The 8,731-nt window shown below is 38.2% G+C and overlaps 1 long non-coding RNA gene across 1 annotated transcript; it reads left to right on the top strand.

The window, feature by feature from the left end:
- Window positions 1–3,891: 3,891 nt before the first annotated feature.
- LOC116254864 (uncharacterized) lies at window positions 3,892–8,192 on the top strand. Its single transcript, XR_004172765.2, has 3 exons — window positions 3,892–4,092; window positions 4,349–4,422; window positions 7,753–8,192. It is a non-coding gene; the product is annotated as an uncharacterized LOC116254864 (long non-coding RNA).
- The last annotated feature ends 539 nt before the right edge of the window (window positions 8,193–8,731 follow it).

Genomic DNA, 8,731 nt, shown 5'->3' with positions numbered 1-8,731 from the left:
ATTTTTGTAAAACCAAACTCTGAGAAGTGATGCCTTTTTAAAGGAAAAAGAAAAACACTAATTACATAACTGGTATTCATAGAACAACACGTTAGCAATGTTATCTGATTGTATACATTTCACAAATGTTAAGAACCGTCCAAATATGAGCATGCAAGATTACCAACACATTTCAAGAACTGATGCTTAAATTTCATGGGATTGTTGTTGATTTCATGTTATGTTGAAAAGTATTGATTACGAGTCTCAGTCAATTGATGGAATGCCCTTTGATAGTTACAGAGGTTAGCAAATTCTGGTCTTTGACTCTGCCATTTAGGGATCTCAACAGATCCGATATCCGACCGAAACATTTAAAAAAATCAGATATGATAGAACATCCCAATAAAAAATCAGATTGGATATGAATTAAAAGATGATATCTAATCGAATTTGGATTTGGTTTTAAATAATTATCTGTTTTGATAACACTTTTCTTAATATGATATTCGAATCAGAATCCGAAGTCGCCCATCGGTCTTAATCCTATGGAATCCGAATCAGAAACTATAAATTCAAATCCAACGTCTTTTGAAATTATGGGTTGATGGGTTTTGAACCTGGAACTTAACACGTTTTGGGCTGTTTTGGCAAAAGCTGTAAACAAGGGAACCAACTTAAACTATTGACAATACAATAACATAAAATCTATACAAAGAATTAAACTTTTAAGATTTATCATTCTTCCATAAACCACCCTCTTTGACCCACGTCAATTATCACCCAGTAGCTGGAAAATGAAGGTTCATAGCCATATTTTCTTTCACGTGGACCCTAACCCATAATAAATTTGAATCTTATTTTAAGTATATAAGGCCGAAATAAATTATGACATTTGTTAAGTAAATTTCAACTTAAAATGAAGAAATAAGGTCATATAAATATAATAGTAAAAAAACTTAATGAAAATAAAAGACTAGTATTTTCGAAACAAAAATAGTGTAGGATTAATATATTAAAAAGTTGAACTTGGTTTATAAGAATAATGATCCATGATTACTATTTGAGGCTATAATTTTTTTTAATATGTATTTCTTGTAATTTAGACTCAAAATACATGCTTGAGACAATTTCTTTGTTATCCAAACAAAATTTTAAATTAAAACAGAAAAACATACTTTCAAAAGATAAATTAACGCAATCAATTAAACAAAAATTCCTTTATTGAAGTGTTTTTTTAACTAACATTGAAATATATACATTTAAAATCAATTTTTTTTAAAATAATAAAAAATTTATTTATTGAATTAACAAAATGATTGGATCAAAACAAACATGGATCTACATGGTTACATGTGAAAATCCAATATCTTTATTGGACTTGCTACCAAATGAATTAGATGCTTAAAAAACAAAATTCAGACCAAAATTTAATCTACTATTTCTTATTTGATCTAGATTGGTAGTCCTTAAATGAATCTAGGTCATCAGTCAATGGGATTCAGCCATTCAGATCTTATCTACTGAAACTTATTCGATTTCATTTGATTGGTGCAATTCAATTTGAGTTCTAATCCACTCTCGAGTAAAAAAGCCATGTTCAATTCTAGAGCCAATCTTAATGCTCTATGCCAAGTCCTAAGTATGAATCAAGGTTTTCGATGGATGCATGTATGAGTCTAAACATTACAGAGATAAATGACAATATGATGCGTAATGCTTCATCAGATCTCAGGTAGTAACTCAATAAGGCTCATAATTGAACCTAAACCACGTGGCCAAGCTGGACCAAACAATCTAGAATCGAAAATTATAAATTCCTAAATTCATAATCAAAATATTCGACCTAACCATTATAGCGAACATATTTAGGTGATGAGAAGATGTTTATTTTCCAGATTTGATTTAGATTTCAAAAATGATATATGTTGACATTGCAATTCTATTTGAGCGATACCAAATAGATGCAAGTTAATGAGCGGCTTATTGAAAAAAAAATGTTTATTTCTTATTGTTGAAGAAAAGGTCAACAGCCATAGCATATAAAGCAATGAAGTGGGATATGGAAACCTAAACAAATTAAAGTCTATTTAAACTGTATGGCTTTTCAACTTCCTGCTTCCTTTTTTAGGGTTTTTCTATGGTATCATAACCTTTTTAAAAATATACTCCGTAGAAAGGCTGCGGGAATTTTCCCAGAATATTATTGACAAGAAATAGTTATATACGGTGACAAAAATGGGAGCCTTTAAGGCTGTCTTTCTCTGGGTATAAACTATTGTCACAAAAAATGCCGTTTTTTAAAAAAAACGCGTATTTAACGCCAAAAACAGTTCTACCGTATAATACCCGTGCTATTCCCGTTTTTTTTAAAAAAACGTCAAAAAACAAAAAACGCGTATAATACCCGTTTAATACCCGTATTATACGTTATTTTCCTGTTTTTTGCCGTTATTTTCCCGTTTTTTGCCTTTTTTTATTAATTATTATTTTTTATAATTTTTAAGATGTATTAAATGTTTAATTTTAAAAAAAAATTTGCCGAACTTTTTCCGTTTTATTCCCGATATATAAAACTTTATCGTATTATTCTTGTTGTGACAATGGACTATAAACACAGAAAGTGCTCCTGACCCTATCCGTGACCTTTCCATTCAGAAAAAGATCTCTATCATTAGATAGAGTAAGTAGATGAATAACTTCAGCAGCTGGAGGGGAGCTCCCAAGTGCACACATTCGGTTGCAGGGCCAGATCTGCTGTAGAATGAAAACAAAAGGTCTAAATCCATTAATATCACCATCAAGATGATTCATCCACTTGACATGATTGCACTGAACAAGAATTACTCCATCTATCGAAGAATTTCTGCCATACATCGGTAGAGGGCCCAATTAAGGGCAGCTTCTACCTAGCTACCCCATAGATTGGGGTACCATCTTTATATCTAACAGTGCTGGCGAATCCAGTGGAACTATGTACACAGGTGACAACCATATGGATGCATAGAGTCCGGCCAAAACCAACATCCAGGAATAACCCCATGTTGGAGCCGGTCCAGCAAAACCCCGTTTATCTTTACTCAGCCAGCCGCTTCCAAGACAGAAATGTTCCTGACAAGTTGACTCCTTAGAATCCAGAAAGGCCTCTCGAGTCTCTTCCTTCATGCTTCACACAAATAAGCTGCACAAGAAGGTGGTAGCAGTTCTTCCAACATTTCAATAACCATTTCGCTCTAAACCTGCGCTGGTGCCACTACCACGAACTCGAGGGACCCCTAAACTTCCCAGTAGTATAGTCCATAATCCTGCGATAAATGTTGCCCATGAAGAAGAGATGCTTCTTGTCCTCGATAGCATTTAGGCAGAGCCAGCCAAATTGAGGCCCAATCTTTGAGCCCTGCAATCAAGAGGCAGCTTTCCCTCGCATCCCGTATAAAGAGCCCAGCTAGCTCTTGGCAGATCAGAAGCCGGCCAAATACGCTCCCGCCATTTATCAGCTACCGCATTGGCCCTTATACCTTCGAATAATGCTCTTACGGTCCACAGTCCAGACCCGAATATCCCCCACTTGGTGATCAAGGGTCAGAAGAGTAACATTCATGCTCAAATGGCTACAAAAATGTTGAATCCCACTCCATCTCCGAAAAGCATGTCATAGATTGAGATGGATTTGGCGGCTTCAATGAGTGGGTATTTCTCACCAGGATTCAGACCTAAGAGCCAGAGGGGGGGAAACCATGGCACGCATCAAGCCAGAACTTCACATGCATACCATTGTGAACTTCTCATTTGATAAGAGATCTGATGCTTTTGCATGCTGCAAAAGTGTGACGCCACGTAGGGGAATGGTTGTTGAAAATTGATCCAGCACAACATTCACCCCAAAATGAAGTTGGCACAAGCTCGTTCAATCTTACGCAACACTGAGGGCGCGATCCAAAAGATAAGCCCCCAGTATTGGGGAATAGGGCTAAGGACGTAATCAGACCAAAATGACATGCCAGCATGAGATAACATCTTTTGCCTCCAACATGATAAACGTTTCCCCACTTTAACAAGCAAAGGGGAGCAGATGCTTTCAAGGAGATCACCAGTGAGCAACGGCATGCCCAGGTAGGTAAAATGCTGCATCTGGTAGGACCAACCAAAGGTGGTTGTCATAGCATGGATTCTTGAAGATGAAAGATTAAACCCAGTGAAATTGATGATCGAACCTGAGCAGTTCTGAAAGTTAGCGAGACAGCATTGCAAATTCCTTATACTTCGCTTGTTAATAAACACAAAAAGCAAAATAATATAGTAGCCCTTCCTGTTTCTCTTCTTCTCCTTCGTCGTCTACACTGATTCTATTCGTTTCCTCTTGCTGCAGCTCATCAACGGGCGTCCTCGAGCAGCTCCTCAGTAGGGCATTTTCCAGCGGCTCCTGGGCGGTGGCTTGCGATGGTGATAGTCAATCTCTCTCTCTCTCTCTTTCTGCTCGTTTTTTCTGCCCCCTGTCTCTCCCTCGGCCAATTTTCAGCACGCATTTCCGGTGGTGGCAGAGGGGTTTTATGATGTTCTTCTTCTTCGTGAACCGACGCAGCATCTCCTACAAGCGTTGCATGTTTTCCCTCTTTTCCTTCCCTCTTTGGCGTCTTCTTTGTCCTCTCTGGTTCAATGGTTTTCTTTGAAGAGGGATGCAGATTTGTTTGAAAGGGGATACCGACCGAATGAGGCATGGTTGGAGAAAAAAAAAAGTTATTTCCAGCATGGTTAGGATGAAACATGTTTCTTTTGCTTTCAAAGAGGGTCATGAGTAGGTTCGGTCAGCTTTTGGGGGTCTTAAATATAAGTCTGTCCTTTTGTTATTGTGATTCTGAAGGCTTATTGTGCATTACACGCAATCAGTCTTTCAAATTTCTGCAGGTTTACAAAGTATTGCAGAAGGTTTACTGAAAGAACTGAGAATCTGCTGTTAATCTCTCGTTTTCCTTTGGGATTATTTGCAACAAATTTTTAATTTTTACTGGTTCTTACATATCTGCGTCACATGCCAATACTTGGGCCATAATATAACTGCTGCACTAGGCTCTTGTCACTTTATGTGACATCACATCATTCAGTTGTGATAGGTTTAGTGTGTTGATAACATGGGATCCTCTGTATGGCTACTTCAACGAGGGTAAAGGATACTGTGAAAGAATACCTATTGATGAGATTCAAGTGTCAAGAGCTATATTTTTGAGTTTGAACTTTGGATCAGCTTAATATTCTAATGAGCAGTAAGTGTAGATGTTGGTAATCTAGTCAGCAACCCCAATATCTCCACTTCATACACAGGAGAAGGGTTCATCATGAAGAACAATGGGTCCAAAACACTTGAACCCACTGGCTGTTGTGCCATAGAACATGCTCACAGATGTGTTCATGGCCAAAGGGACTATGTCATCAGCCAGTTCTGCAAACAGTGAGCTGAATCTCAAGAGGTAGGTCTCTCTGCATGTGGTGCCCTCTGGGCACACCACCAAGTCCCCTTCCTTCAGCAGCCTGTTCATGGTCTCTGCATCTCTCTCTCTGTTTCTTGTTAGCCTCACTGTTTTGATAGGGGAGAGGATCTCAGAGGTTCTACTCACACTGTAGGTCACTGCTGACAGTGGTTTTTGAAATGCACTGCTGAGGATCACAGGGTCCAGCAGAGTCCTGTGTGAGCAGACATAGAGAACACCCTTTTAGGCGCTTCTGTCTACTCTGTCAAGCCCCTTGACTCTTATCTGCACACCATCCATGGCTGCTATTGCTCTAGCAAACTTCATGGGGAGAGAGATCCGATTACGATTCTGAAGATGTCTAGCGGGAAGGCAAAAGGAATCCATAGAAACGTAGTCAAGGAGGCCAGTGGAGTAGGCAAAAAGGCCAGTCTGCCATCATGGATGACCAGGGGCTTGGGATACTTCTCTCTTTCCATGATTGAAGAAGGCAAGCCATTCTTCTCATCTTGCCTGTACAGTAATAATCAGAGGGCATACTAAATTCAAGTTAGGAAAAGGTAAAAGCCAAATTGGTCAACAATGTATTTCTGAAAACAATGAACTAGAGGCATTTTCATCATCAGTTATCAATGTCTACCTATGTCACCTGAGTGCGGGGTGCGGGTGCCGGCGCGGCACATCTCAAAAAATTTAGGTGCGGCAGTGCGGGAAGAGTATTTTATTATTATTATTATTAATTTATTATTTATTATTATTATTATTATTATCTTCTTTCATGGTTTTACCTTCAAAGTTCAAAATAAAAATTTCAAATATAACAAATTTAAAATTAGATAGTCTGAATAGCACTTTCAGTCATAAATGGACAAATGCACATGCACAACACAATTACACAAGTACACATTAATTTACACAACCTGATTCATATACAAAAATCAAAATTAATTCAGTTAGTCTCCACCCAGTAGTTTTGAAAGTTTGAAGACCAAGAAAAAAAGCATTCCAATAAATCAAGCTGATGTTAAGTAGCTAAAATCAGTTTCATTATTAGGGAAAACTAAAAGAACATACAAGTTCACCATTTATTTTATATTGTATAATAAATGACAACTAAAAGTAGTTTAAAATTCAGTAACAGGACATCGACAAAATTTTCTAACATATATTGCAAAGTACATTTAGGAGGAGCGAGGAAGACGCATGCGAGAGACACGGGAAGAGGTCGACGCAGGTGGTTGATTTTGTTAAAAATTAAAAAAAACCCAAAAAATTGGACGAAAATAGACCGGCTCGCATTTGACCGCACCTGACTCGGGTCAAACGCGAGTTGGGTGCGAGTCGAAAAAGAACAATTTTAGTCGGGTGCGGTCAGCCGCACCCGACTCTTGTTTGACTGTTTTGGGTGCGCACCGGAGGCGCACCAGCACCCGCACCGCGTCGACGCGGGTGCGAGGCCAAACAGGGCGCACCCTGGTGACTTAGATGTCTACTAGGAATTCTGATTCTTGCCATCTCTGCTGATTTTGTTTTTGAACAATGTATTCCTTCATTGTTAGCAATATGGCTCTGTTCTTCTCTTTTATTCCTTGGACTCCCTATTGGGGATGATGGACCTAACTAGCATTCCTTTGGTCCTGAAAGCCACTAGAGAGAAGGAATGACCACTTGGTAAATGTCACATATGAGTGACAGACATATAGTTATTGGCATGTTGAAGGAATAAATTTTCTCTGCTGTGTCCTTTCACGCCATGAATTTCTATTCTTTTTTCTTGATTCAGTCTGAAATTGTAGCCATTAAGTGTTGGGGATAACTGGAAAATACTGACACTGGAGTCGGACGAATGAAAAGTCCTGTTGAAATTTGCCTCCTATTCTTCTGTCCACTTTCCTGAGAGGATGACATACAAAATACATTCTTTGTGTTCGCATTTTCTTCTTGTGAGGAGGACAATGAGGATGCAGAAACCAATCACAAAGCATCCTCTCTAGAGGCTTCTCAGAAAGGACACGGGAAGATGAGAACATCATCTCATGCTCCATCAAAAAGAGAGACTGCTTTTAATTTTTTTATATCATAAAAGAATAGAAATTTGATGTTGCAAAACTGTAGCTTATAAATTGTCCGAGGGTATCCTTTTGAATTTTATTATTCCAGGAATAGTGTGTCGATTGAAGAGAGCATATATGAAATCACATACTATGGAAAGGGAAGAATGCCGGTGTCTACACTGTTTGCTTTTACAGGTTTCTCTCTCTCTCTCTAGGGTGTGATATTTAAGTAAGGTTGTTGCTTCTCATTGTAGGGATTTGGTGAGAAATGCACGCCAAGAGGTCACTGTACATTCGGAGCTAGGCTGCACGATAATTCCTAGCCATGTTTGTGAAGTTGCAGGCTGAACAAGGATGGCCGAACATTGAAATTTATAAAGATTGATCTTTGTAGACAAGGGCATTTCTGTAGAAAGGAGGGCTTCAAATATTGAATAATATACTATTTATAAACTATTACCAGAATCTTAGATGCACCACTTTTGGTTCAACATGGCGAATTGGTTTCAGCTTGCTTGTCTATTTTCTTCATTAATGAAAAACCATGTTGTTTTGGGTCTTATTTTTTGGCTGTTTGAATAGTTGGCACGTAGGTCGCAAGCTAGAGGATATATGTCCTAGTTGTTTGAGCATTGTTAATGTAACAACTGCAGTCCGCTTGACTTTCTTTCATCCTACTTCATGGTAAAACTTCTTATTGTTTCAACTAGTAACTCGTTCTCTCTCTCTCTCTCTCTCTCACACACACACACACACACACACACACACATGAGAAGTGCAGAATGGTCGGTCAACTCTCATATTTGTGAAGTATTTCTTGAAAAAAAATGCTAGATGTTTTTAGTCTACGATTCACCACCCCATAGAAGTTGCCCTCAAGAAAGTTGCAAACATGTGGTTGTTGTCTATTTGAACATCGAATAGAACCGACAGTTCGAATAAAACATAAACAAACATCAGACATGACATATATAACATGTGGTTGTGGTCTATTCGAACATTGGATAGAATAGACAATTCGAATAAAACATAAACAAACACCAAACATGATATATATAATAGACAAAACTAATCATGGAAGATGCAAACAGACAAAACAGACACACACGAAACAAACATCGGACAGGAAGAACGTAGTGTTTTGTTCCGAAAATTATCTAACAGTGGACAATGAACATCATTGTCTATGAGGACATGACAGTAGTGTAATGGACAGGACGTCCTGTCTGTCTT

This window comes from Nymphaea colorata, chromosome 5 (assembly GCF_008831285.2).
Source record: "Nymphaea colorata isolate Beijing-Zhang1983 chromosome 5, ASM883128v2, whole genome shotgun sequence".
NCBI classification, from domain to species: domain Eukaryota; kingdom Viridiplantae; phylum Streptophyta; class Magnoliopsida; order Nymphaeales; family Nymphaeaceae; genus Nymphaea; species Nymphaea colorata.
The sequence above is the reverse complement of the archived record's forward strand: the minus strand, read 5'-3'. Positions and strand labels throughout refer to the sequence as shown.